This window comes from Passer montanus, unplaced genomic scaffold, assembly GCF_014805655.1.
Source record: "Passer montanus isolate IOZ18808 unplaced genomic scaffold, ASM1480565v1 scaffold75, whole genome shotgun sequence".
NCBI classification, from domain to species: Eukaryota; Metazoa; Chordata; class Aves; order Passeriformes; family Passeridae; genus Passer; species Passer montanus.
Window position 1 is genome coordinate 274,913 of NW_024372702.1, and position 27,852 is coordinate 302,764.

The window sequence follows — 27,852 nt, forward strand, 5'->3', positions numbered from 1 at the left end:
ACTGAAACTACAGAAGTTTGAGCTGACTTAAGGAGTTAATAAAAGCAAACATCCAGCTTGCTGCTTTCTGTCTGTGTATTAATCAAATTATAGGGCACAGCATTCCTGCCCTAGTCCCATTTTGGAAAGTGTAGTTTCAGTACACTGGATCTTATGTTCAATTTGCATCAAAAGCAGCCAAATAGGATAAAAATCACTTCCTGTGAATATCTATGTTTTGTTTCTTTTTTTCCCTGTAAGTAGTTTGAATACAATTTCTTAGATTTTTTTGTCCTTTTTCTGAGCAAAATTTTATTGCCTCCTCAGTCTATTGCCATGTGCCTCCTATTTCAGCTGCTTGCTGTGATGAAGCACCACTTGGGTATGTTCTCAATGCTGATCCACGAGGAGCAGTCCAGAAATCTCACTAGAGAGTTGCAAAGACTTTGTGAGGCTGAAACGTCTCCTGTAAAACCATTAGTATTCCTATATAATTTACTTTCCTTGTTCCTTTTTCAGAGCTGTCAAATATCTTTGTTGGTGTCCTCCTTTCTTTAAAAACTTAACCATGACACTATATGACTACTTCTTCTTAGAACAGTGAACCTGTTTGCTCTTTCATGAATTTATAAAATATTTTTAATTATAAATCAAACAATAAGTAATTTCTTTTCCTTGGCAATCCAAAAGAAGAGTCAGCCAACTGACCTCATGTGCTTGGTGAAGCAGCACCCAAAGGAGAAGCAGTACCCTTGGTTTACACAAGCACCACTGAGCCCACTTGAGCAAGTATCTCTGAGCTACCAGCCCTTCAGGGTGTAACTAAATTTCAGAAGTCATGGTGTCACAAAATATTGATCTCTACACTTTGCTTTTTTTTACCTAAAACTTCACTCAAAGGAAGCGTTTCTCGTCTTAGCAGCAGTGACAATTTTTGTAGAGAATAGTTACAGCTCTTGAATGGTGTGTGTGCCAACCTGTCAAACTGAACTCTCAACAACTCTGGCTTCCTCTTTGTCCTTCTTCAGTGGGCAACTCCTCTTCTTCAGCAGCACACTAAAGGTGGAACAGACCCACAAAGGCACACACAAATGAGTAACCAATCTAATGCAAACAATGCAAGGGGTTAACCAGACCCCAGGGGAACAGGGCTTTACAGATCTTTGTAAACTTCAGGACAATGAACAAGAGGTTGGCTGCATAAGACAATGTCAGATTAAAATGAGAAACCATGGTTCCCTCTAAAAGATAGCCTGTTAGCTCTGATTTATTTCTGTGATTTGTATGAAAGGTGTCTGTGACATCCTTCTGGTTGTCAGTGAGGTGTAAATCTAGATAACAGTAAGAAACAAGTTCTAGCAGACACAGCACAAGGCAAAGTGTAGATGCCTTGTGACACAGGAAAAATTTCTCCTGGCCAAGCTGGAGGTGCATTATTGTGGGAGGATGGATTGTAGGAGAATAGAGATAGTGCTGAAGGCAATCTCACCCTTGAGGAGTTGCAGCTGTACTAATTACCACAGAATAGGAACAGCCCTGCCCTTAATAGGGCACAGCTATGTCCAATAAGAATGAGTGTTACAAAAAAGTGGGTTAGCTGGTTGAGAGAAGAGCTGGAGTTGTTGTCTGTGCAGAAGGAAGGGTCAGGTGGCTGTGTGAGGGACAGTAAGGGTTAGGCAGTTGTGCAAAGGACAGGAAAGAGTCAACTGAAGAAACAGAAAAGGAGTCAGTGTTGCGAGAAGCTGCCTGTGGGAACTCACAGAGAGAAGGTATGAAAGTTTTAGAGGATGATAACAAACTGGTGATGATAGTCAGTTTCCATCCACCATTGATTGGTGCCAAGCACTGATGCCAGCAATTGGTGGCCTGTGTGGGGATGAGTCCTGACATGTTATTGCAGGAGTGTGAGCATGTCTGCTGAACCAATGAAATGAGTAATTTGGGGACTTTGACTTTTTTCATCCCCTCTTTTCTCATTGTCCAGTTGTAATTCATTTTGTTATATCTGCATGCATCTCATAGTCTTATCCCAAAAACTTACTGTCCAGCTGTGAGGAGCCGCTAAGATTGTCTGTCTTTATGAGGAGATGGTATAATTGTGTGTGTGCTCCAATAAGTGCTGCCACATGCCTGTTTCTGCTGCGGCTGCTTACAATGAGGGAAGCTTTTGTCACCCATCTGCCTTTCATCAAGGACCTTGCATATCTATTCTCCCCTTTTCCAAAAGGAACTGCAGGCAATTAAAATTATCCCAAGGTCTCCTTGGCTTGCTGCTTCTAATCTATATCCTCAAGAATGAAATAAAGCCATGAGAGGTAATTGTCTTTTGGTCCTATAGTTTTTAGAGACCTGGAGTGGAAGAGCAGGGAAGAAAAGAAATAAGATACGTTTATAAACCAAAGACATTCATCAGACAATTCAAGGTCTTACATGAGCATACATGCTGATGTAAAAAATAGGTATGGGTGCAGTGTGTCACTTCTTCTTTCCTTAATAAGAGGCTACCATGCTGTAACTGCCACTCCAAGTGACTTTAATATGTTTTTCATGTTTTGTCTTATTTTTTTGCTGCAGTGTTTTGTGTTAAGTTGTCTTTTTGTCAAAGTAAATATTTTTGTAATTTGTTTCCAAATGAAAATAAGGAAAATGTGGTGAAATAAGTTGCTGGTTTAGGCTAATGCAGGTGTGTTTGGTAGGCACTCGCAATCTCTGCTGCTTTTTCTGCACAGCCCCTTACCTCTTAAGGCAAGTAAATGTTAACAAAACCTGGTTTAGGAGAGACCACCACTGAGATGGTGTGAGGTTTTCCTTTGTCCTGGTTTAGGGTGAATTTGGGAGAAAACCTCCAAAGGGGGCCCCTCCAGAAAGCAAAGTCACATGGCTCCTCCCTGCAACCAGTTCGGGATGGATTCCTCAGAGAGAAGTGGAAAGACCCTGTTTATTTAACAGGCACAGCATCCCCCAGCACATGAAATGAGCAATACTGGATGACAAAACTCTTTTACTGCCCTGAAGAGATTACAGATTTAGAGTGTCTCTCCTGGGAGTGGTTGCTCTGTTATCGGTCCCTCCAGTGCTGGGAATGGCTGCTGCAGGCCACAAAGTGCAAACTCTTGGTGTTTCCCAAGAGTCCCAATCCAGAGCAGGCTTGAGTGGTTCCAAGAGAAGGGAAAGAAAAACAGTCCAGGGAAATTTTGGACTGCCTAGCTGATCTAACTAACAAGCAAAAGCAAAAACAAAGTGAAAGCAAGAGGAAAAAGCAAAAGCAGCCCTATGTACTACCCCATCTCTATGTCCTGCCAACTGTGGGGGAATGAGCAGGCTGATAACAAAACAAAACTTTGCTTTTCAGAGCCAGTCTTGAAGGCATAGGACATAATATTCAGCGTAAATAGAACAGATGACTGGGGATACAAGCATCATTATGTCACCCAAGGACATCCTTCTAAATGAAAAGTGGCTCTGGAAGTCAGGTTGCCTATGATCCTTTGTACTGCTGAATAGCCAACAGCAGAAAAAGCCAAGGAGGGATGTTCAGGATGGGGTCTTTGGACACCAGAGTCCCATCTCCAGGCCCCAGTTAACAATGCAGTCTGTTTCAGCTGTGGAGACTGAAATGTTGCCATCTTAGCACTTCTTCTGCCAAAACTTCATGCTAAAACAACTGCTAAATGGAGGACATTTCTAGTCCACAGTCTATTATTTCAACACAGATAGAAAGGAAACTGAACAAATGAAAAATAAGCTGCTGTAGCCAAGAAGCATGCATCCCTCTTAGTCATCCCTGCTCCACTGGCATCAGAGTGAGCGACAGACAGCTGAAATTAGAAATTTTATCCAAAGGCAACTCTGCCTTTGACTAAAAATGCTGTGAAATGGAAGTTGCCTTTTTGTCTATTGCCCTTTCAGGCTTCTTCTCTGGGCTGCTTGCTATGAGTCAGGTGTCTGAGTGAGGGACTGGTGTGTATGAAGCTTTAATACAGCAGGGCCCTGATCTGGATCCGTAAGGGCCCTTCTGCTCAACTGTTGAACAAGTTATCCTATTTAAAAATACCTGCAGCTGGCTCCTGCATGAAAAAATAGCATCTCAGTACTTTTATGTAAAGGGATCATTGGTTTCCAGGGAGCATGCTCATGTGTGTATTCACACAAAGGTGTGTGAGTGATGCATGAAACCGAGATTGTATTTCATCTACAGAATGGGAAGAAATGTAGCTATTTGTGGGTTTTGGTTTGTTTTTTTTCTCTGAAACTGACTGGACACTAAAATAAGGATGAATTCAGAGGAAATTCAGCTGGCTTCCTTGGTAAATCGTGCCTGACACTGTGATCAGGAAAGATGACAGAATCTGAATTTTTCCAAGCAAGTGTGAAACCTCTGGTGAATGAGAAGGCAGATAATAGTAATCATTCAGGGGGAGCAATGAGTTGCTCTGTTGCCATTTACCACAAGTGCTCACAACAGGCCTGAAGTTTTCCCTCATGACTGCCCTTAACCCCCTCTTTAGCCTCATGTGCTGCCTCAGCACCACTTGTTATTGCTGCAGTCATGCCAGCAGTGATTATATGTCCAAAGCCTCTGGGCAGCACTGCTGCCACCTTTAAGATATATGGCAGCAATAAAAATCTCCATATTAAAGGAGAGGGAAAGGCAACTGAAACAGTAGCATTGCTAAAAACATGAAGCCTGATAGTAAATGAAATGCAGGAGAATTCTGGAATAAGCTCTGTGTGCTAAACATGAATTTGAGTCATGTTGAATCTGCTTTCTACAACAGTAGTGACTACAACACAAGTGGAAAAGCAATAAAAACCTCTTCATGCACAGAGTTAATAGATATAGCTGGTTTTTAATAGAGTGGGGAGAATGTGCACCCAATAGGTGTACAATCAATTTCTGTGCACCGAGTGAGTGTCCCTTACTCAAAATGTGGTGTGGTGTAGCCCGACGTGATCACCCATGTGGGACTAAGATATCTCTGGGGTCTTGATCTTTCCTAAGCCCAGAAGATTGCTGAAAAGGAATGAGCTGCTTGCTGGAACAGCAGAGCCTGAGCTGTGTCACTGATTCTTTGCCTTAGGAGGTCAGCTGATCTCCTGACAGTTTGGTCCCTTTTGCTGGAAAGGGAAAATGAACGTGTTTGCCCTCTCCCTGGAGCTGTGATCCTGATTCAAATCGCAAGACTTATTTCCCTTCCATAAAGAAAATTTCCTTTCCTTTTGGGAAGGGAAACAAAATCTTGAGAAACAGAAAATAACAAGAACCTCAATGAGGAAGACAAAACTTTGAGGGGAAGATATGAGAGAAATGGCATGAATACTGGGAAAAAAAAATCTTCACCAAAGTCAAAGCCATCAAAAGGCATTTCATGCCTTCAGGTGCATGGAACATGGACCAAACCTTGCCCAATTGATTGACATTGAAATCGCAAGATTTCATTTCGGGAAGGGAAACAAAATCTTGCAAAACAGAAAAGAAAGACTGAAAAACACTCTGGAAGAAGATAAGATCAAATAAAATGGAATTGAAGAAAAATAAAAATTGGGAAATTTTGAGTGTACATGAAAATGGACTGAGATTAGATGAATTGCAGTGTAAAGGGCCAAAACTTACCTCACAGATGTGGTAAAAAGAAAAAAAATAAAGGAGGAAGACACAACTTTGAGGGCAAGATATGAGACACATCGCATGGATACTGAAAAAAAAAAATTGCCAAAGTGAAAGCCATCAAAAGGCATGGGATGCCATGAAGTGCAGGGACATGGACCAAAGATTGCCAAAATTGATTCTCATTGAAATTGCAAGATTTCCTTTACCTTCCTGAAAGGAAATGAAATTTACTTTAAAAAAAAAAATCAGGAAATTTAGTGACTACAAGAAAATGGTCCGGGAGGAAATTTGGTGCAGTGGAAAGGACCAAAACATGCCAAAACTAACCTCACAGATGTTTCAAAAAAGGGGAAAAATCAAGGAGGAAGACACAACTCTGAGGGGAAGATGTGAGACACATGGCATGGATACTGAAGTAGAAAAAAAGCCATCAAAAGCATGGGATGCTATGTGGGACTTTACTAACATGCTCATGAATCTGCTGAAAAGCTCAGCTAGACTGTCAAGACAGAGCTGTCTATCTTTCGTGTCTTGTGTCCCCAGACACCTTCAGGACAGAGTGGATAGAGTAGGATAGATGGATGCCTCAGCACCTTGTCTTAGTTTTTTATGTGCAGGTTTGAAAATACTTTCTTGACGAGACCAGTGTGCTATGGGAAACTGCTTTGAAGGATTTCATCATCACACAGAGACCTGGCTTGTTTTACCTACAGCTTACATGACTGGAAGGGACTAAAAGGTGGACAACTTTTGATTTTTACCATCAAAGTTCCTGGTGGATTACTAGGCACATAGCCATTGTATCAGCACTCTGGGTGATGTTCATCAGCACTTGGTAGCTGCAGGAAAGACTAAGAACTGAAAGGTTCTGGATATGTGACCCAGCTCTCACCAGCAGGACTTTCTTGCAGGGTAGGAGATAGCCCTGGAAGTCAATGCCTCATTCAGCCTGTGACAGCAGCATGTTGCAATGACTCCAAAGTCAGGCATCTAAAGAAGCAAATTAATTTGTCATTACAAGTTAGAAATTTATTTTAAGGGTACAAATTGCAGCTAGCCTTGTAGCACTAAAGGTATGGGCCACCCCATTCCTCAGTTGTTCATGGGGACTCTGTCTTTACAGGCATATTCCTTACTTCTGCTAGTTTCCATTTTCTTTTCTCTGCATGTCCTAACTAAGCACTAGATGCATGTAGTTCTGCATGTGTGTTTGCAGACAAACAGGAGCCAGGCTACTCCATGGATTCACATGTGGGTTCATCCCGCTGAAGCCAGGATGTGCACTCTGGGAGATTCTATTGATGCACAGTGTCTGTGTGTGCCTACCTTTCTCCTATTATTTTTCTTGCTGCTGATTTTTTCCCAGCAGTAATGCAATATTCTTTATTATTAACCTATCACCCACTTGTGTTGGTAGTCCTTCTTGTTTATGGTAACACATTTCTCTCTCTGATCTGCCTCTTAGTGAGAAGGTCCAGTTGTTCTTTATTTCAGTGTGTTATAGATGCATAATGAGATTGTTGGCTTTTGCAATTATGGGATAACTATTGTGTGAATGTTAAGAAAAGCTTTAGTGATGTATAGTTATGTTATTGTAGTTTTGATGTCCTCTATTCTCCCCATAGTTCCCTTTTTCCCCCTGTACTGTTACTGGGGTTGTCTAGGACAGGTAAAAAGAAGGCATGCATGTGTCCCTTGCATGGGGCAGTTGGGAATGGAAAAGCTTGGTGCTTAGGGGGTGTAGCATGGCAACACGTGATCTACAATCAAGTTACAAGAAAACAGTCTCCACCAATAAATGGCAAAGAAGAGTTGACAGGCTTTGGGAGGGGCCAGGGCTGGCTGATGTAATCCCCCAGGGATATAAAAGACCGAGCATCCATCTTGAGGATGAGCCAGCCATGTGGTGTGCACGATGGGCAATTCCCAGCACTGAGAATTTTTCCTTATATAGTCCATTTGTTGTATTTTTGTCAAGGTTTAATAAACCTTTTTAAATTTTCAAAGTGAGCAATTGTTTCTCACAAGTGTAAAATGTGTATATGGCAATTCAGTATATGGAAGCTGGGCAATGCCCCAGCTTTATGGATGTTTTCAAGAAAGAGGTGAGCAAAAGATGAAGCCAAACTCATTTTAACTCTCTTGGAGAAATTGCTGCACAGTCAGGACATGCCTTTGAAAGCAAAGGAGCTGCTGAGATTATGAAATTCTCAAACATTTGCTCAGCATGGCTGAGCTGGGGCATAAGGAGATGTGTGAGCCCATTAATCATTCCAGGGCAGCTGCCAGCTCCCTGACTTTAATTGTGGCTTTCTAACATTCACCTCTTTGGAGGTTTTTTTGGTCCTGCTGATAAAGGATTTAATTCCTCTCTCGTGAAACTGTGCAGAGACAGCAGAGGTGTGAGCTTAATTCAAGGTTGCTGAGTGATTTGCAATGGAGGAAATTATGTTACTCAGCATTGTTTTCCTCCTGAAATTGTTGCCTTGGCAGTATCTTGAGGACTTCTGCATATTGTCTCTCTAAATTTCCTGTTCATCAGACTGCTCTATCTTCACTGTTTCCAGTCACTGCATTTTTATTAAAGATTTCCATGGAAGTAAACAGTCTCAGAGGGTGCATTCTTCTAATATCCCTGGCTTGAGAGGAGGAAGCAGGAGTGGAAGTGTTTCTTAATAAGGGGAAAATTGGAAAGTATGCTATTGACAGTGTAATAGGTTGAAAAATCATTCATGTGAGCTCAGACTATGTCTCAAATGATAGACTATAAAAGATTATTATTCTTAAAAGAGCGCCTTTCACTCACCATGATGTGTCTGTCTAGGGACACGCTTTGATGCTCACTTGCAAACAAGCCAAACACAGAATTGTGAATTTTCAAGCCTGCATGTGCCTCTTTTGCCCCTTCCTAGCTGTCACTCACTGCCTTTTTCCCAGCAGGAAAAGCCAGGAATGTTTGTGGGAGGAGAAGGAACAAAACACACTCCAGTACTTGGAAGGTGGCAATGGCCTTGCATAAACTCTGCCTTCCATGGGGTGGTAGGTGAACTGGGTTTTTCAGGGGAAGTTTTCTTCCAGCTTCACCCAGCTGCATAAATGCAAATAAAATAAAAGAAATTTTCTGGAAACTGCCTTCTCATTGCATGTAAAGTGTTGCAAAGTTAATTGCCAAATACACACAAGACAATGGAGCTGAATCTGAATGTTTATGCCAGTATATCTGTTTTGATTTTTGTGGCATTGATCACCTCTTTATTATAGAGTTACTGTGAGGGCCAACCACCCCCTCAACACAGCTTGATGCTGCATTGCTTTTGCATCGGATTGCTCTATCAGTTCAATGTGCAGCCCTTTGTTGGCTCTGAATATCCTTTGTAGGTCAGTTGCCATGCAGGGAGCCTACATGTGTGCAGGGCTTAATTGGTCTCTCAGCTCTTTCCCGTTCTCTACTTTGTTTTGCTTACAGAGCTCATCCTTTCCCTTCCATTTCTCTTTCCCAGGAGGAAGGCAAGACAATGATGATGATGCATCCTCCACTAATGGACCCTGCTGAGACAGTGATTTTGGCTGCAAGGGAGACTTTATGGGCATCTTGCACTTCACATACCAACCTTCCTGAGAGAAAAAAGGAAAAGGATCACACCCTTTCACTGATCTGCCTTTTTTTTCCAGGGACCATTGCTGAAATTCTTCCTGCCCTGCAATATCTGCATATCAGCCTGGGCTTGGCTTTTGCCCTCCAATCCCACAGCATCTCCCACAAAGCTTAAGGCAGTATGATCGGTCTTTATTGACTTCTCAGAGTTTCAGAAGAAAATAAACATGAAGGTTATTAGCTGTGAGCTGTGAAAGATGTTACATTAGTTAGGTTTCTAAACCTTTCAGAGCCAAAAGGGATTTTTGGAAGGCACTTGTTTCCTCCTAAAAATCTCTTCTGTACCTTATAAATTCTAGTTAGCTGACAATTCTACAGACTTGATATAACTTCATACAGTGAATGAGTAGGGGCTTATTGTCCTGGTGTCAGGAATAATCTCACTGTGTTTAAGCACCTTACCCTCTCTTACTTTGTCATACTCCTTTTGCCATAACAATGATAATAGACCTTCTTATTTTATAATTATGTTGATTCATATTCTAGGAAAAAATGCAGCTTGCTCCTAGTTAATTAGTCAGACTTTTAAAATCTGTTTGGATTTTCAATAGTAAAAGGAAAGACAATAAGATCTCACTTGATGTCTAACACTAGTGTAGGCTGTGGATGCAGTTCAAACTCTGCAAGGCTTCTGGTGGGAATGTTTCACAAAAGACACTTTGTCTCCTTTGGAATAAATGCCACCAAATAGTGGAATTTATTTCTTAGCTATTTTTCCAGGCCCTCTCTTTCCAGCATGCTCTCAAACACTTCGCATAGAGATTTGCTTCTTTGGAATGGCATGAGGGAGGACCAGCAGTGGGGATTTGCTTTCTATGCATGGCATGGTGTGCCTCATCTGCATGAGCTCTTTCTTGTTCCTAGGATACACTAGCTTGACTTAATTTATGGGCTTGCTTTATTATTTTTTCCCTTTGGCTGAGATCTGTTTTGACTTTCCTACTAAGCTCCTTTTGAGCAGGGGCAAAACCAACAACACTGAATTTATTTAAGTGGAATTAAAGGGCAGTCCTTGTGTGTGAGGCTGGGACTGGGCTGCTAAGCATGCTCAGCCTCCTGAGGTGCTAAAAAACCTCATGTTTCATTCAAAAGCCAACTGCACTGAATAGCAGAGGACCGCTTCTGAGAACTGCAGTGGGGCTCTAACACCAGCAGCACAGAATGAAAGATAGGGCTTTAGGAGATGATGGGATATAAATTTAAAAGAGAAAAGAATTGACCAACCACATTGCTTTAAGGTCCCTAGTTTTGTTGCCCCAGAAGCAATTTGTGGAAGATTAACTACTCCCTCTGCTCCTATGGTGCAATGGTGACTTTTGAAAATGGGTGAGGTAGTTAAAGCACATATAGACATGGAGCCACTTTCACTAACAAAAATGAAATTCACCTTCTTCAATAGCATTATGAATTGCAAAAAGGGACCTTTATGTATTGAATGATCAACAGATTGTCCTTGAAAATTCACCCCTACTTTGCATCTTGTGTATTTTTTTTGTTCATATGCATGATGTGTTTGATTTTCCTTGTCCCCTTTTAAAATGAGAAGCAATCTGAAGCTTTCATCAGAAGCATGTAGAAATGCAGTGACTGGACATGAGAGGAGTGTACAAAAACACAGGGGTTTGTGAGCATACCAAGGGTACTAGGTGTGTAAGAAGTACATCTACCCAGCAAAAGAAGGGGCTGCTGATAGTGTTCAGGCTGGCTCTGGTAGCTGATTCTTCAGCATGACCCTGATGCTGACCCAGATGAGGTAAATAAAAAAGCAGTTTTCTGGAGGACTCTCTTTCCATGCAATGCCCTTTGTATTGGTGGGTGGAGAGAATTGTATGTGGGACAAGGTTTATTTATTTTCTTTTTGGTTTTTTTTTCTGCTAGAAGAGAAGAAACAGACCTGGAGTTCAAGAATTCAAGGAAACATGTTTGTGTCTGTTTATAAAAATTCAGTCTCTCTGCCTGACGTTAAATGAAAAAGGCAACAGGTAAGGTGAATTACAGAATCTTTCAGCTCTACCCTTGAAGGGCACAGATGATGGAGGAAATCCAGTCACTCCAGAGAGGCAAAAGAATAAGATTCCTTCTCATACCTGCAGGACATAGCTAGAACAAAACTGAAGCTGTTGGGAGTGGCAAAAGAGAAAGTTGTTTTTCTTATCCTGTACTTCTCTTGCTCTGCAGATTGAAATAGTGGTTAAGCCTCAGGGGTGATTACTCCTACATTTCCAGCTGGCACTAGATTAGTTTGGATAACTAACAGAACCTTTATATAAATCACCTCCCAAGTATCATTCTGGTGGTAGAGATCCCAAAAAACTGCTTTTCATTGCACCTTTAGTACAGCCACATATGCTGTGGGTTAAAAGTTTTTGACCCAATCAGATGTTGGCTGCGTGCAGCTGGGCTTGTGTTTGTCTTTTCTTGTTAAAAAAGATTAGAAGAGGAATGAGAGACATCATGTAATACATTATTTGTCTTGTAAAGAAAATATCCAGCATGGTCTCCAAAGATTTCCCTGCATCTTCTACTTTATCTCTATTTTCTGAAGTTATTGTTGGTCTCGGGATTTTTAAAAGTAATGAAACTGGAAGCCCACATGTAAGAAAGCTAGACAGAAAAAGCATTACTCTTGCTGTACAAGGCGGAGGTGATTTTAAAAAGATGATGACTGGATACATGGCTGTTCCCCGAGGAGGAAAGCCCATTACTGTGTTTGACTTTAGGATACTGAGGATGTAGTGCTGGGCATTTTACTGTCTCCCCACACATGCTCTAACCTGAATACTGGCGATAATTATTCTTGATCATCAGCTATCAGAAATTCCATTAGAGAACCTGACATCAGTTTTCCTGCAAGGCAGTGCCCGTACCATAAATCCATGAAGTGTCATGGCTGGGGTGCAGGTGTGTCCCCATCATGGCCAAGGAATGACTTTGGCACAGGCAGCTGACCTGGGGAGCAAAAATGAAAATGTAGCATGAGAGGCTTCAGCACATGCTAACAACCAAGGTAAGGACATTGTCTTCCATACACCAGTGTTTCACTGGTCAGTGTGTGCTGTTTTTTTAAATATGTCTTCTGGTTCGGGAAAAGCAACTGGAGCTTGCTGCAACGCAATCCCTTGAAACAACCTACGCTTTGAATTCCTAAGGAGATCTTCCCAGTTGCCCTGACCAGCTGGCAGGTCAGCAGGGGCCTCTGAAGTGGATTGGGCCACACAGATGACATTTTAAAACATTTTTTTTTTCTCTTTTAAAATTCCTGAATTTAGTTGTTGCTCTTGTGTACTGGTGCAGAGGAGGTTGTATGTTGGGTGCCCACCATCTAGACCGCTGACAGACCTGGAAAATAGGATTTTCATGATAAAACATCTGTTCTTTGAATCAAAAAAGAGAATGGCAATAGGAAGACTGCAATACTTCATTGTTAGGAGCCATTGGACAGATGAGCATTATTTTGGACTGGAGTTATTACTTGGGTGTGTTCTGTGGCTTTGATTAGATGTGACCTTGATTATTCTATTTAGGAATTTTAGCTGGCAATTCTTCTTATCCTTTTAGTCCATAAACCCTTTGTTGCAGAAGATCTCTTTTCTCTTTACAGAAAAAAATCTGCTCAGTCCCCTTCTGGTAATGAACACCAGAATAATTTCTTGCACAATGCACACGCTGGCAGGAGAATTAGATGATATTTCCTCCTGTTGCTTCACTTTGACGTGTCTTTGGTTCACCTAGATAACATGATCTTTTTTCCACATATTTCTCCTTCAAGAATTCATTGCTTGTCACACCTAATGATTTATGCACTTGTCAAACTTTTTTTTTAGGTTGATAAATACCCTGCAAAGATAAGGCACTGCCCTTTGAAAATATGGTGCCAGTAATTAAAATGAAGAATGCATTACAGTAAAGGCTAGAAATATGGATCTAAAAGCCACACTGGTACTTTTAGTGATGGGAGTAATTGAGAGTTTCATTTTAATAATTCAGTACAGCAGAGATTAATAAATGGTATGAGGTATAACAGGTCTTTGAAGACCAGGGGTATAGTTAACAATTTATTTTAGTATATCCTGAAAGATGCTGCTGGAATTAGTGTATAATAACTCAGCACAGTCCTACAATTTCCAAGTCAGTTTTGTAAAAGGAGGAACACACTTGCTGAGTGAGGATTATGCAAAGTGGAGTGCTCCATCTGAGAAGAAGCCAAAAAGGCCCAGTCCTCCAGCCATACCTGCAGTGGGTCACTTTGCATTGGTTTCTGCACAGGAGGGCTGTGTGGAGGACCAAACACCTGCCCAAACACACCTGCGATGAAGTGCCTGTTAATGACACAAGCCTTCCAGGGCAGGCCAGAAGGAAAAATCCTCTCTTTTTCTGGGGTACGTTAATGCAGAGAGTGAGGGAGTAAATATTCAATGTGTAGGAGAAATGTGACTGGGCAGGGGAGAAACCCCACCTACTATCTCCCCCAGCAGGAGTTGCTAAAGGAAGCACTCCACATGTGCAGAGTTCTGGGTAGATGCAGTAGTCATGATCACTATTATCCTCCTTGCTCCATCTCCCAAGAGGTTCCAGGATGGCTTTCCCCCTTACTGAATATCTTTTAGGGTATCTGAACAGTTTTCAAATGGAAGGGATACTTCTATCACTGGAGTCTATCCATGCAAATCTTACTTGCAAACACTGTAAACTCTCTTTCTTTCATGTGGTCCTGTGGGGTTGTCCTTTCGAGTGCTGTGTCAGAGCATTTTCCAGTTGGACCCCTTCATTCTTACCATCTCCCACTCACACAGGAATCTGCCAGTGTAGAAGCTTGAGCTCCATCTGCTTATGTTCCTTGGCTCAGCAAACCTATTTGAAAGGATTAGCTCTGTGGAGCCAGAAGAACCACTTGTCAGGATAATTTGTTGGGTGTTCCTTTAAAGATCCTTTAAGCATCATGGTTGTGTTTGATGAGAATTTTTCTCTAGTTTATGAAGAGACTTACCACAATAAATGATCATGCTCTCTGCTTACAGTGAGGCCAAGCAGCGCTGATCTGTGGCTGGTAGGCAGGCTTACAGTCTTCTGCTTGACTACAGAATATCTTATGATCAGAAGATGGCCCTGGACCTGCCAAAAGGTAGAAACCTCCACCAGCTAAGCCCAGTTTAGGTTCTGATGGAGCAAGATGCCAAAAGCATGTGAACAGTTGTCTGGGCTTCTTTTTGCTCTGATGTTGATAGGGTTAAACTCAACAGCTTTATCTTGTTACACTCAGACACTGGAAAAACCTTATTTCCTGTCTGTGTGTTAGGTGGGTGAGTTGTATTGCAGATGCATGTTACAGCTGGAATGCATATGTTGCATTCTACCCTGACTTTGCAGTGATGGTTTTACATGTGGAAATCATTCAGGCTTTCTCCCACTTGCTTTGCCAGGTATATTTTGGATATCTTTTGTATAACCCTAATTTGCTGTTCACAGCAATTGATAGGCACAGGCAAGCACTCTGTCTGCCTTCTGAAGTCATGGAATGCTCCTACATGAATGGTCAATTGGTTTGAACATAATGGAGAGTTTAACAACTTTCTATACTTCTGTTTCTCATTTCAGTTTCTAGGATTACCTGAAATTATATGGGAAACTTTTAGGGAGAATCTTCCCCTTTCTCCTTGAAATGCCAGTTTGCATCACAGACTGTTGCATTTCATGGGTTTGGTTGTTTTTTTGGTCATCTGCCAGAATGTGATTTTTTTTTTTCCTCATTAGGCTTAGCTTTCTGCTATCACAATAAATTTCAAAGCAAATAAGGTTTTTCAATCCAGGTTCAAATATTTCAGCTTCCTCTAAATCAAAATTTGTGGAACACTAAAGGCTATGATCTGAAAATTCTGTAAAACTCACTTATCAGTTAAGAGGCGTGGCAGTAATCTTAAGAGAGTTTCTAATATTTTTTACAGTTTAATACTGTCTAGGTCACCTGATAAACTGAAAGCAGCAAGTACATTAAATATAGTGCAATGACTTTTACAGACCAAGACCAGGGTTTCTGGTTTACTCATTTTATTGGTTTAAATCCCGTTATAGTTTTCCTGACTGCCAGAGCAGGTACCCAAAGGTTACACAGTGCCGTCTTAGCTCTTGAGCATGAAAATCACACTTGTTTCCATTTTGTTCCTGGACTGTTCTGCTAGTGCATTATTCAGATTTGGACTGAATTATGATTTGATTTGACCTGGCCTACATTGCACTTCTTGCCAAAACACTGAGTAATCCAAGGAGGCAGGTTGCTCTATTGGTCTGCTCTCCTGATCTCAGGATCAATGATCAGCTTTTATTGTTCAGGTTATTGCTGTTATCACAGGCTCATTAACCCCAACTGCAGTGTGTGGAGCTGTGCAAGCAGGGGACAGAGCTGGCTGCTGCCCCCACGAGTCCTCAGCCTGCGCTTTGTGCAACAGCCACTGAGCTCTTCTTCAGGTTTCTTTTCTTCTGTTAGGCTCACAGTATAGACAATACCAAGGAGGACAATCTGAAAGAAAAACAGTGATGCCACTTTTGAAATGAAACTATCTATGCAGTCTGTTTGGTTCTTGGCAAATAGGGACTCAGCCGCTGTTTGTGTGCAGTGCTTCTGGCCCACAGATGGTACCACACACTTTGTTTAGGCATGCAGATTTTAGCCACTCCATTGCACCACTGCAGTCTCTCATGTAGGTACATATAATATTGTCTCTCTGCCAAAAAGAGCATTTCTTCTAAATATTGCCACCAAAAGAAAAAAAAAAGCTACCTCAAACTTGCAAGCATGCTGTGCTGGGTTTGGCTGGGATAGAGTTAATTTTCTTCATTGTAGCTGGCATGGGGCTATGTTTGGATTTGTGCTGGAAACACAGTTGATAGCACAGGGATGTTTTCTTTATTGGTGAGCAGTGCTTATACAGGGCCAATGCCTTTTCAGTTTCCCACGCTCTGCCAGTGAGTAGATCCAGAAGAACTGCAAGGGAACACAGCAAGGACAGTGGGTATCTATAGGATATTCCATTCCATAGAAAGCCATGCTCAGTATATAAAGCTGTGGGAAGAAGAAGGAAGGAGATGATGTTTGGAGTGACAGTGTTTGTCTTCCCAAGTAACCATTACACATGACAGAGCCCTGCTTTCCTGGACATGGCTGAACACTTGCCCATGGGAAGTAGTGTAGATTTTTTTTTTCTTGCTTTCCTTGTGAGCTTGGCTTCTGCTTTGCCTATTGAACTGCTTTGCCTATCGAACTCTTTATCTCAACCCACAAGTTTTCTGACTTTTACCCTTCTCATTCTCTCCCCCATCCCACCAGCGGAGTGAGCAAGCAGCTGTGTGGAGCTGAATTGCCATTTGGGATTAAACCACAACACATACATGGAATGGGAACACAGTGGGGATTTTCACCACCTCTCTGCACATATTATGAGCCTCTTTGCTCATTTTGCTTCTCAGACTGTTGATTTGAATTAATTTTTTTTCTCTAAAGACCACAAATCAAGTCCTGTCATACCTAGAGAGCATGGTGTGTTCCCATTATTGCTTACCTCTGAATGAACATGAAAAGCAAGGTGATCAATACAGACATAATTGCCAGTGTCACCAGTTAATTGTTCCTAAGTGACTGAAGGCCTCTTAACTGGCAGCCTGTCAGTCTCAGAAATAGCAACAGTCTCAGGAACAGCAATGTAATGTGGCAGACTCCGTGTGGGATGAAAAGACCCTTTTGAGCAAATATCAATTATTAGCAGTATGCTCTTATTTCACTGCTTTGCTGCACATTTCAGACTTCACCATCACCAGATGGGGATGTCCTGTGCAGTCTGTACCTTTCTGCATATGGCAAGGATCAACCAATCTTGGGTAAGCCCTGCTTCAGCCATATGTTTAAGCAGGTACTTAGAGTAAAGCATGAGATTAAGTCACACTGAATTCAAAATTAGTCAGATACTTAAAAGCTTAAATCAAAAATTACTCAAATGGAATTCATCCTTGCTCAGTTCTTAATCACACCACTTCTATGGAAATCTCATCCAAGCAGCATCTGGGCTGCTAAAAAATTAACACATGAAGAACACAGTATATTATTTGTAGAAGGTTTTAAAATATTTTTGACACTTCTTAGAATGAGTGCTGGCCTTAGTAACCATGAAGGTCATTCCAGTTAACTGGAATTAATTCCAGCACCGATCTCTGTATCTCCATTAGTGGGACAATGAAACCTAGAACATAAGGGGCTTTCCAGGAAAGCAGTTTCACAGTAGTTATCCTCTGTAAGTTTTTGAGTTGATTTTGCATTTAGCCTTTATCCCTCAATCCATCTCTTGAACACAAATCATTTGTGGCCAAGGCTTACAGTGAGAAGGTCACTTTTTCATAACATGAGTGTTTAAAAAAACCCTCAAGATTTTGTCATGTGGCTTCAGTTTAAATGTAGTTCCCAGCTAATTAGTCTGGTAAAGTATGTATATTTGCAAACAAAGAATGGCTATAATACTATCCCAGCGGAGATCAGCAGAGGAATTTGGGGAATGGAAAGGTTGATAATTGCAGTTCCTGTGCTATAGTTAGCTGGAACAGACAGACGGCTGCCCTTAAGGAGACCTCTCTTGGTGCCAAGAGTGTTACACACAGGACAAAAGGCAGTAGATCCAATTGCAGGATGAAAGGGCAGATTCTGATGTCCTACCTCATTTTATTCAGTCCTTTTTCAGATAAAGTTATTATCTGGCATTTCCTAAAGAAAGCCTAGAAAATTCCCAGGATTCTTAAGCAGATGGAGACCTGGATATTTAATTTCTTTTCTGAGAGGGCTGTAATTCTTCTTTCCTCTTTTTTTTTTTTTAATCTGTGTGACTTACTAACTACCAATATCAGGTAATTCTGCCTGACTGCACATGTATTCCTGTGTATGCATGTAGATGCTTTCTCAAGAACTATGCATTTTTAACACTTGCTATTCCTCTGTCTTGGAAAGTAAAAATAACCTTGTTTCTCTTTAAAAGCAAATAAGCATCACCACCAACTCAACCCCACTGATAGACTGATGACTACCATTTTGGCTTAGTTTGCATTGAGCTTTTACTTCATAACATAAATTTTACCAAGCATAGGATGGTTTGCAAGTCCCAGATGAATGGGTGAATCAGATGGACTGATTTCAGATGGGCGTAAAGGGCCCATTGGAATGAAGCATTAGCAGAATCAGAATTATTTTACAAAATGCTTCCAAAACTTGCAAATCCTGAGGCTCTTTTTTCCTCTGTGTGTGTTTTCTGGCTCTGCATTGAGAAGCAGTGTGCTGCTATTGGCTGCAGGCTGGTTGTCCAGAGGTGTCAGCTTACAGCTCATTTTGCTCTGACCTCACCAGATGCTTTGACACTGGTGCAAAATTTAAGATATATCAGTTCAGGGAGGCAACAAATGAAGTATTCCAGCAGGCAGTCTTGATGACAGAGGTAGAAACAGAGAGAAATACTTGATAGAGCCAGCAATAAGCCTTCAGTGTGGCTTAAACACTGCTGCCCCTATCACAGTCAATCTAACTTGGCTTTTGATCTTGCAGTCTGAGTGTGCCTGGCAAGACATTTGTCTCAACCTTGTGCTTCTTAATCATCCATTTTATAGGAATGCGAAAAAGAGCACGTTGGATTTACTTCATACTGTTGTTTCTATAGCAATGGAAGAGGGCTTCTCACTTGCTCCTCAGTGCAGCTGAAGCATCCCCACTGGTGCTGATGGCATGTGAGGAGCTCACCATGAGCTCAGTGCCTTTGGGTGAGGTTCTGGATCCTGAATTTGCATTGCTGCAGCACTCACTCAAGCTCCTCCAGCTCTCAGGCACTGTCTGCCTCCCCTCCTCTCCCTCCCTGCTTGCCAGGCTTTGGCTATGAACATTGCTGCAGCACTCACTCAAGCCTCTGTGCACTCCTCCAGCTCCCAGGCAGTGTCTGCCTCCCCTCCTCTCCCTCCCTGCTTGCCAGGCTTTGGCTATGACTACAATAGGAAGTGACACTCTCCCGATGGCCACATCAAACCTCTTTAAGCACAGGAAGCTGAATGTTAGCCAAAAGGGCTCCCCTGGCTGACAGCTTTCACCCCCTTGTTCCACTAAGCCTTAAATAATGAAATCTTCTGGCAAAACAAAGAGGTTTAAGGATGTAAAGCATTCCTTACTTCCTCCTTCCTTAGAAAGCATTTGGTTGAAGTGGTTCCAACCACTTGATTTAATGATACAAATGTAAGGTTCTAGTTATCTTGTTATACCTCTATAGGCTTTATAAAAGGAGACCCAAAGGAGGGAAGCAATTGGAGCAGATGCACGGAAATGCAATGTTTCATTTGCCAGTGCTGGTCAGCAAGCACTGCTGGATGGTGATGCTTCACACACCAGCTCCTGTAAATCAAACTGCCAGGAGGAGGCACAGATAAGGGCTATTTTGTGATATCAATGTGGTTGCAGTTTCTGGTGACTTCTGCATGTGTGCAGTGAGCAAGAAGATAGTTGGGTTTCTGAAGCTGTGAAATGTTTAGCAATGAGAGAGGTGAACATGGGGCTGACAAAGAAATGTAGTGATGTGAAAAGATGCCAAAAATGAACAAGACAACGCTTAGCCCAAAAGCAGCATCATGTCTGAGCATGTTTGTGCTTGGTGTGCCAGAAGGGGAGAGGGAGAGAGGAGATGAGGCTCAGGCACAATGATCATCCTGCCACGAAGAGCTGTACTGAGAGATCACAGACTTGCTGGGAACTTTACTCCCTCTGACATCAGCCCCTACTGGGTAGCAGAAGACAGGGATGGTTTTGCTTCACAGCTCATCATAGTCCAGCATCTGTCCCGAGCAGACCAGTGGGTCAGCTGGGGCACCATCCTGCCAGCAGAACCTGCAGCTCCAGCTGCTTTGAAGGAAGGTGCAGCTTCCTTAAAGGGACATTTTTCCTACCTCCAACCTGTGGACGACTTGGAAGCCCCTGAACCTGAGAGCTGATGAACATTGTCATTTTAACTCGGCAGAGCTGCAGATACAGTTTTGAATCACGACAAAGCCAGATCTTTGTTTAAAACTTGCCTGCATGCTTTACCTCCCTAATGGCTGATGGCTCTCACGGGTCACAGAAATTATCTGCTACAGCAGTTGATACCCAGTTTGTGTCTCTGGTGCCTCCAGTGCATCCCGTGCAGCCTGGCCGTGGCTCCCCTCACCCACATCTGCTGTTTGCAAGGCAGGCAGAGAGCTGATCACAGAGGGGGAGCAATGCCAGACAGAGGAGTCACGCTTGCCTCCACTTCTGTTACAGTCAAGAAGGATGAGAAACATGCTTCTTCCCCTCGGGCAGCTGGAGAAAAAAGGAACCACAGAGGCGCCCCGAACAGTCCCAGCACGGCATCCGCGAATACTGCGCACCGCCCCTAGTGGGCCGGCACACAAGCGCTTGAAGACAGCCCTGTGAGGCAACTTTGCTTCAGTTGTTCTGTGGTTTGCTTTCACAAGAGAGGAATTAAATGCAAGCTGACACAAGATTAGAGCCAACAAAATTATGTTTTCAAAGGCAGAAAAAAACCCAAAACCCTCGCAGACACAGAACATCTCATAGATGTATCCCTTCTCACACAGCTCCCACCTCCTTTAATTGCTGGTTCACAAGTAGCTTAATTAGTCCTCAAACCACAGGAGTGCTTGTGTTCTTCGGCCTGAATCCGTAGCCAAGGGAAGGGGATTCAGCTCTTCACCTGTCCTTTCAGTGTCCAGTCACCTAATGCATATGCACTTCTGTCCTACAGGTGTTTATTTTGAACATACCTATAGCATTGTGCCTATGTTAGAGCAACTTCTTGTTGCAGTTAAATGAGTGCAGCTCTCAAATTCTTTATTAAATGTAACTTCACCTGCTGCTAGAGGGGTTAAATTGTAATATGCTTTAGTACAATCATTGGTGCAGAGAAGAAGGGGAGCCTGACTGGACTCCTGCTTTTGTTTGGGGTCTGCTCTCCACAGCACATTCACAGTGAACCCAAACAATGCCAGGCACCTCTGGAAGTTCTCCAAAGGCAGCCTGTGTCAAAATGGCAATTCAACAAAAGCCAGGGTACACAGCATGCATGTCTCCTTGGTGAATAAATTCACACTGTTTCAGCTTTTCCCAAGACTAAACAAAAGTTTAATAATTGCTTCTCCAAAGCTAAGAAAGAGGTGGCCCTGAGAAGGGGGGTGGGTTGAGGCAATATTAAATAGTTACTCTTGGAAAGTTAAAATGGTGTTTGGACAGGCAAACAAAGAGACACAACTTGGTGTTGCCAAATGTCTGAAGGAAAACCTTTGGTCTTTAACATCCGTGCTCAGTGTCTGCCATGCTCCTGGGCTGCCTAACACAGGGTTTACATTTCAGCTGCGAGGCTTTTTAAGCAGCAAAGTATTCGCAGATGGATCTACCCAAACCACTGAAGTCCTGAGCTCTCCTGTGAGCCCTGTGGTGCATGGGTAGGTCTGCAGCACCTGCAGTCATGCACATGGGGCTGACTGCAAAACACAGGGACATGTGCTGGTGCTGGCACTTCTCTTTTCTATCTAATGCTTCTCTTGGTCTGTTAGTCTCTTTCTTGGCACAATGAGCTTCCTCTACTGCTTCAGAGGGGCTGACCTGCTCACGTGTAAGACAAATGCTGCAAGCAGCAAACTGGGGGCATTTCAGTGCAGTTGCTGAGGCTTCGTCCTCTCTTTTGGATCAGACCGTGCATTTCTGAAGGTATCAAGATGTTATGTTCAGAGCTCCCACATTTATTCTTTGTGGTTGTAGTCCAAAAACTGGTTTGAGGGCTGGTTTTCTTTGTCTGTTTTCTCCTTAAGAAGTTGCCTACCTATGCATAGTTCTCTTCCACTGACTCACTGAGAAAGATACCTGTTTTCAGGGGGCAGTCCAGGTAGATGAGGTGATGTGTTTTGGCTCCAAGACAGGAATTCAGGGTCTTACCAGCTGTTTGAGTGCCTAAACCAGGCTGAAACATCTGCTGAAGCAGTAGGGAACAGGCTTGGGATCCGGCCTGGGAACACATGTATGCCCATCTCCTGCTGTTCCCAGAGTTGCCAAGTATTTAATCCTCTGTGGGCTGGGACTTGAAAAGGTTATATTTGACCTCCTCTGAATGGGAAATGCTCCTGACAGTGTACAACGGAAACAAAATCAAGTTCAAAGAAAGACAGGAATGTGGCTTGCTAGAGTTGGGATTAGGCTGTGTGGATTTATAAGGATGTATCCCACCCTGCTATTTGATCATTACTGTGTTGTAATGTGTGGTGAAAAACACCTGGTTATGGTCACCTTTTCCTTCTGGGGCACCTCCCAGCAGTGTGTTGGGAGGCACTACAGCACATATGAAAACAGATCTCAGACTTTTCGTCCTGGATCCATCAGGGTTTAAATGCAAATACTGATGTTTAAAACTTGAAATTCCCTTGTATTTTGGAAAAGTCCATATTTGAATATTGTGCTTCAAGCCCCTTACGGTGCTGCAGTGGTCTGAGTGAGGTTAAACCAACCAAAAAAACCCCAAAAACCAACCCAGCTTTAAAAGAGCAACAGCACTGAGCATACCTCTTGTGTAGTAGGTGGCTGTGTCTTTTCTGTACAGCCAAATGTCACAATTTCAGGTAAAAATATTTATCTCTGTAGCATACATCAAGGCACTGTGAGGAGTCATGGCATCTCCTTGCTGCTCTCTGTTCAGCAGCACTAGGGAGGGTAAATACCCTCAGTGTGCAGATGCCCCAACTCAGGCCATTGAGAGAGAGCCTTCCCTCAGAATATGATCTCCCACTACAAAATCCCATTGTTAACTAACACCAGCTGAGATGTTTCCATAGGGAAGTAAATAAATAAGGGCCTTCCTCCCTTCCCTGGCTTGTTGTAGGGAAACCACCCACGATGTGTTTGAGGGCAAAGAAAAGAAACAAGCTCCCTGATGTGCAAATCCAAAGAAACGGAAAATGATTGATTCCTCCCTGTTGAGGTATATTGCAAATAAGGGCTTTGTCTCCCAGCTTTACAAAAGGCAGTGTCTTTAGAGCACGTCCACTTCCTTGTGCCAGAGGGGTTTCAGCAAAGAACAAGGGGGTGAGAGCAAAGCAGCCTAGTTGGGGGTTAGGGAGGAGCCTGTGCTCCTCTGCAGCAGAGGGTGAGGCAGGGGATGTTGATGTGGTTCAGACAGGGCTGAGGAGCTGCCAGAGCTGCCTGCTCACACACCCAGGGAGTGCCATGGCCAGAAGGGCAAGGGTGAACACCCAGGGCTGCCTGCAGCTCTGTCTGCTGTGTGCAGTCTTGCCCTTGTGCTAATGTGAATTTATAGTCTGAACTGGCTCCAAAGCCCTGTTTAATATTAGCAGCCAGGTCCTGTGGGGCACCACTGTGTGTGGCCCTGGAGAGACATGCCAGCAGATGGTTCCTATCCCTGAGAGCCATGCAGCAAAGAGGCAAAACATCCCAGAGGAGGCACAAAAATCCTGTGTATTTCTAAGTGGGGAAACTGAGGCATGAAGCAACAGCCATTGCAAAAAGTGATAAAGAAATCCTCTGCCTCCACTGGCAAGGAGATAGGGAGTGCAGCCATATGCAGGGGCAGGCTGCAGGGAACAGCAGAATTACCCCATATCTGGGTCTTAGAACTATAGAAAAGTTAAGGTTGGGGAAGACCTCAAAGATCATCTGGTCTAACTGTTAACCCAGCACTGCCATGTTCACCATGTTCCATGTAAACCGTGTTCCCACATGCCACATCCATACATTTTTTGAACACTTCTGAGTATGGTGAGTCATCCACTTCCCTGGACAGCCTGTTTCAATGCCTGATCACCCTTACAGTAAAGAAACTTTTCCTAATATCCAATCTAAACCTGCCCTGGTGCAATTTGAGGCCACTTGCACTTGTGCTATCTCTTGTTACCTGGGAGAAGAGGCCAGCCCTTGCCTCTGTACAACTTCCTTTCAGATCATTGAAGAGAGTGATAAGGTCTCCCCTGAACCTCCTTTTCTCCAGGTTAAACAACCCCCGTTCCCTCAGCTGCTCCTCACAAGACTTGTGCTCCAGACCCTTCCCCAGCTCCATTGCCCTCCCCTGAATACACTCCACCACCTCAATGTCTTTCCTGCAGTGAGGGGCACAGGACTGAACACAGGGCCTGAGGTGTGTCTTCATCAGTGGGAAGTATAGGGGGACCATCACTGCTGTTACTGTTTGTTTGTGGCTTTTTTATCTCATTGTTTTTTCCAGTAAATTGCTCTTATCTCGGCCTGTGATCTCTTCCCGGTGTCGACCATCAGAGGGCAGTAGGGAGGAGCAGCTCATGGTTTTCTTTTTAAGGGGAGCACTAAATTGGGTGCACCAATCCTAAACCACGACACGAGGGCTTTACTCCCTATTTCAGTTTTCCAGCTCAGGGCATGGGTACTCAGGGTTTCAAGCTCCCTGCAGGTGGCTGGGGCCACTCTTGATGCTCACTGCTGGGTCTGGCCAGCTTTCCTGCATCAGCCTGGACATGCTGCATCTTGGAAGTGTCAGTGTTTAATCCTCACACCTCAGTCCTACACTTACCCTCAGTGGTTTCCCTGAGTCCACTGTGACCTCTTTGCTGGTGACACCAGAAGTGCTGGGTCCCCACTGCATGCAGGCAGGTGGTGAGAGAGACAAGGAGCACCTGATGCTGGAGCTTTGAGGGCCTACCCTGTGTAAACCACAGAGGACATTTTCCTCACATTGCTCCCCACCATCACATTGTTCCTTCCTCATCCGTTTTGCTGGAAAGACCCTGAGAAAGGGGCAAGGCAGAAAATGTTACTTACCCTCGCCAATGAATACCCCACTAGGGACCTATGGACCCCTCTAGGGCTGAAGAAGCAATTGACATATGAGTTCTACTGATGCAGTCTGATGGATCTTTGTTGGGAGGTAGGAAAAGTAGCAAAGCCCCACCCAAGAAGAAGATTCACCTGCCTGCTTGACTGGAAGCAAGGAAGTGAATTGATGGATGCTGGTGTGCCTCCTGAGGAAGATACAGCCACAAAGAGGTGCTAGAAGCACTGGGAGAGCAGGGAGGTGAAAGTGGCAGGGTCAGGACAGGGTGGCTGTACTGACACTCTCAGGGTGCTGCTCTGATGGACACCAGTTCCCTGTGCTTCAGTGGGACTTCTTCTATTTCTGAAGTTGCAGTCATTAGTCACCAATCTTGATGGCATCTCATCTCTTATACCAATTTCCTACCCTAGCTGCTGATCTGGGCTATAATCACTTTGTTTTTTTCCCAGGGCCAGGCAAGAAGTAGACTGGAAATTAGTTGAGAGCTGAGGTGAAATGAAGAAGTATGATCCCCCAAGGACAAGCATTTCTCAGTTAATGAAGTGTGAACCCAAATAGCAAGGAAGGGCTGAAGAGCAGCAAGCCACCATATTCATTAAACCTCTGCATACTCTGAAACATAATGAGGGTCACAGCCATCCTGGTCAGTAGCCACAATGTGGAGCAAAGGATCAAGCCTGGTACAGTGAGATAGTCAGAGGCATCAGAGTCACGTATCTGCCCATTTCTTGTGTTCCTGTGCTCCTGTTAATTTATTTTCCACTTAAAAAAAGAGGTGATATTAGAGAAAAGATGTCATAAGAGTCTCCTTTCAGGTGGGAATTTCAATGCCACTCTGGTTAGTTGTAGGTAGTGTTACTGGGCTGAGGGATGAAATTCCAAAGCCACAAATCCCACTGGCAGGCAGCTGAGTGTGTGGTAAGAGGTAAGCTGGCAAGCAACTCCTGCCCACTGTCCTTTGGGTTCAAGGTGTCTTTTGTGGCTGTTCTGTCAGGGGTCTGACAGCCATACTTCTCACATGCTGGGGCCTAAAAGAAAAATGTGCCACTCATTTTATGGTCAGGAGTAGCCTCTTGATCATGCACTGCACTCAAATATTGTACGTATGCACAATACATATGCATACAAATGTTGTGCCCTGTCTACTAACAGCAGTATTTGGAGATATAGTAATTTGGAGATAAAGTAAATAATGAGATTAATTTCCTCTCCTTTTTTATGGATACCCTTGTCAGCAGTAAAGTATATTAAATACATTGTAAGCAAAAGCCCTCATGCTACTCAAGAAAATATATTCATTTAAGGAGACACCATGCCAGCAGATTTTCAGCATGTGTCTTTATTGCTAACTGGTTCTTTGTAGGCATAGAGATAGGTCATGACCACTGGCAAATCACTTGAGCTCCATGGAAAATCTTTTTTCATATAAACCACAGTTTCAGACAGGCAGGATGAACTTACCATCCTTCTTGAAATGTGGAGGGCTCTGGGTGTTGAGCCTGGGGCATTGCTGGAGCAGCAGCAGGATCCCAGAGCACCACATTCAACCTGGGACGCCCCACTCTGAGCTCCTGTCCAGGCCAGGGCACCCTGGGGCCAACCTGGAAACCTGCTGACCCCTTCAGGGTAAAGACACATCCTGGGGTTTTCCTGGCCTGTGTTAGTGTAAAACCCTGTCAACCACCACCAGAGGGACCAGCCTTGGGGAGAGCAGGGTCCAGGGGGCAGGGTATATCCAGCACCCTTGGAAGCTCTGTTTTGTCAAGCTCCAACCCATAAATCCCAAAGCTCCTCAAAGTGCTAACAAGCTCTGGCAATGCCGTGGCTCTACTCAGAATTGGAGTAGAGTGACGTCCCCGATGGACGGGATTTCAAGTGCACACCCCGAGGCTTCATCCACTGAGGTACCTCCCTGCTCCCACCTCCTACCCAGCCTTTGTACTGCTCCCATGGCTTCCACAGCCTTTCTGGGATGTGGGGTTCTGCTGTGGACTTCTGTCACCCTTGGGGTGGAAGAGCTGTGGTGCTGCTCACACCTTAAAGAGATTATGTCATTCTGAAAGACCAGGATGAGCAACAGTGAGTTATGAGGACCCCAAAGGCAAAACCCACGTCTCTGCTGGGTGGGAGTGAAGCAGGGGTGAAAGGAGGGTCCTGGCAAGATAAACCCTGCTTCCCGGAGGCCCAAGAACTGTGTGGTACATCCTGTCACATGGACAGCTGTCAGCTTTCAAGAGGGCAGGAGAGGTCATTGGCAACCCTAAAGAATGCAGAGTAAACCCTTCCCATGCTTCTCTGTTCTGGATCTTGTGGGAATATCAGCAGAGGGAGAAATAATACATCAGTCAACTGACAACTTCCACCAAAAAAAAAACCCCAAAATAGATTTTCCAGTAAAAAGTGTATTTCTGTGGCTTCTTTCCCATCTGCACAGCAGACAAGACAAATATGACCTAGTTTTCACAGATGCTGGGCACCCAAGAATCCCACTAGCTTTAGCAGGTGGTGCAGATGCTTGGGTCCTCTGGAAGAAAGAAACCAGGTCATAAATCTCCCTTCCTCTACCAGTGTCATCTTCAAAGTTTTTAATTAAAAAACTCTCTCTTCTATTGTTTCTGGGATCTGGAAATTAGTTGTCATTAATACAGTTTAAGGTTCTGTTGCTCAGATACTTTTGTCCTTCAGGTGAGTGGTATGATCAGAAATCTGGAACAGACTGTATCCCTGCTGCCTTAAGGGAAAAAATTAATCTGTTT

The 27,852-nt window shown here is 43.5% G+C and overlaps 1 long non-coding RNA gene across 1 annotated transcript; it reads left to right on the forward strand.

The window, feature by feature from the left end:
• Positions 1 to 1,599: 1,599 nt before the first annotated feature.
• LOC120512560 lies at positions 1,600 to 19,127 on the forward strand. The gene is made up of 4 exons (XR_005630044.1): positions 1,600 to 1,748; positions 11,124 to 11,227; positions 12,100 to 12,252; positions 18,879 to 19,127. It is a non-coding gene; the product is annotated as an uncharacterized LOC120512560 (long non-coding RNA).
• The last annotated feature ends 8,725 nt before the right edge of the window (positions 19,128 to 27,852 follow it).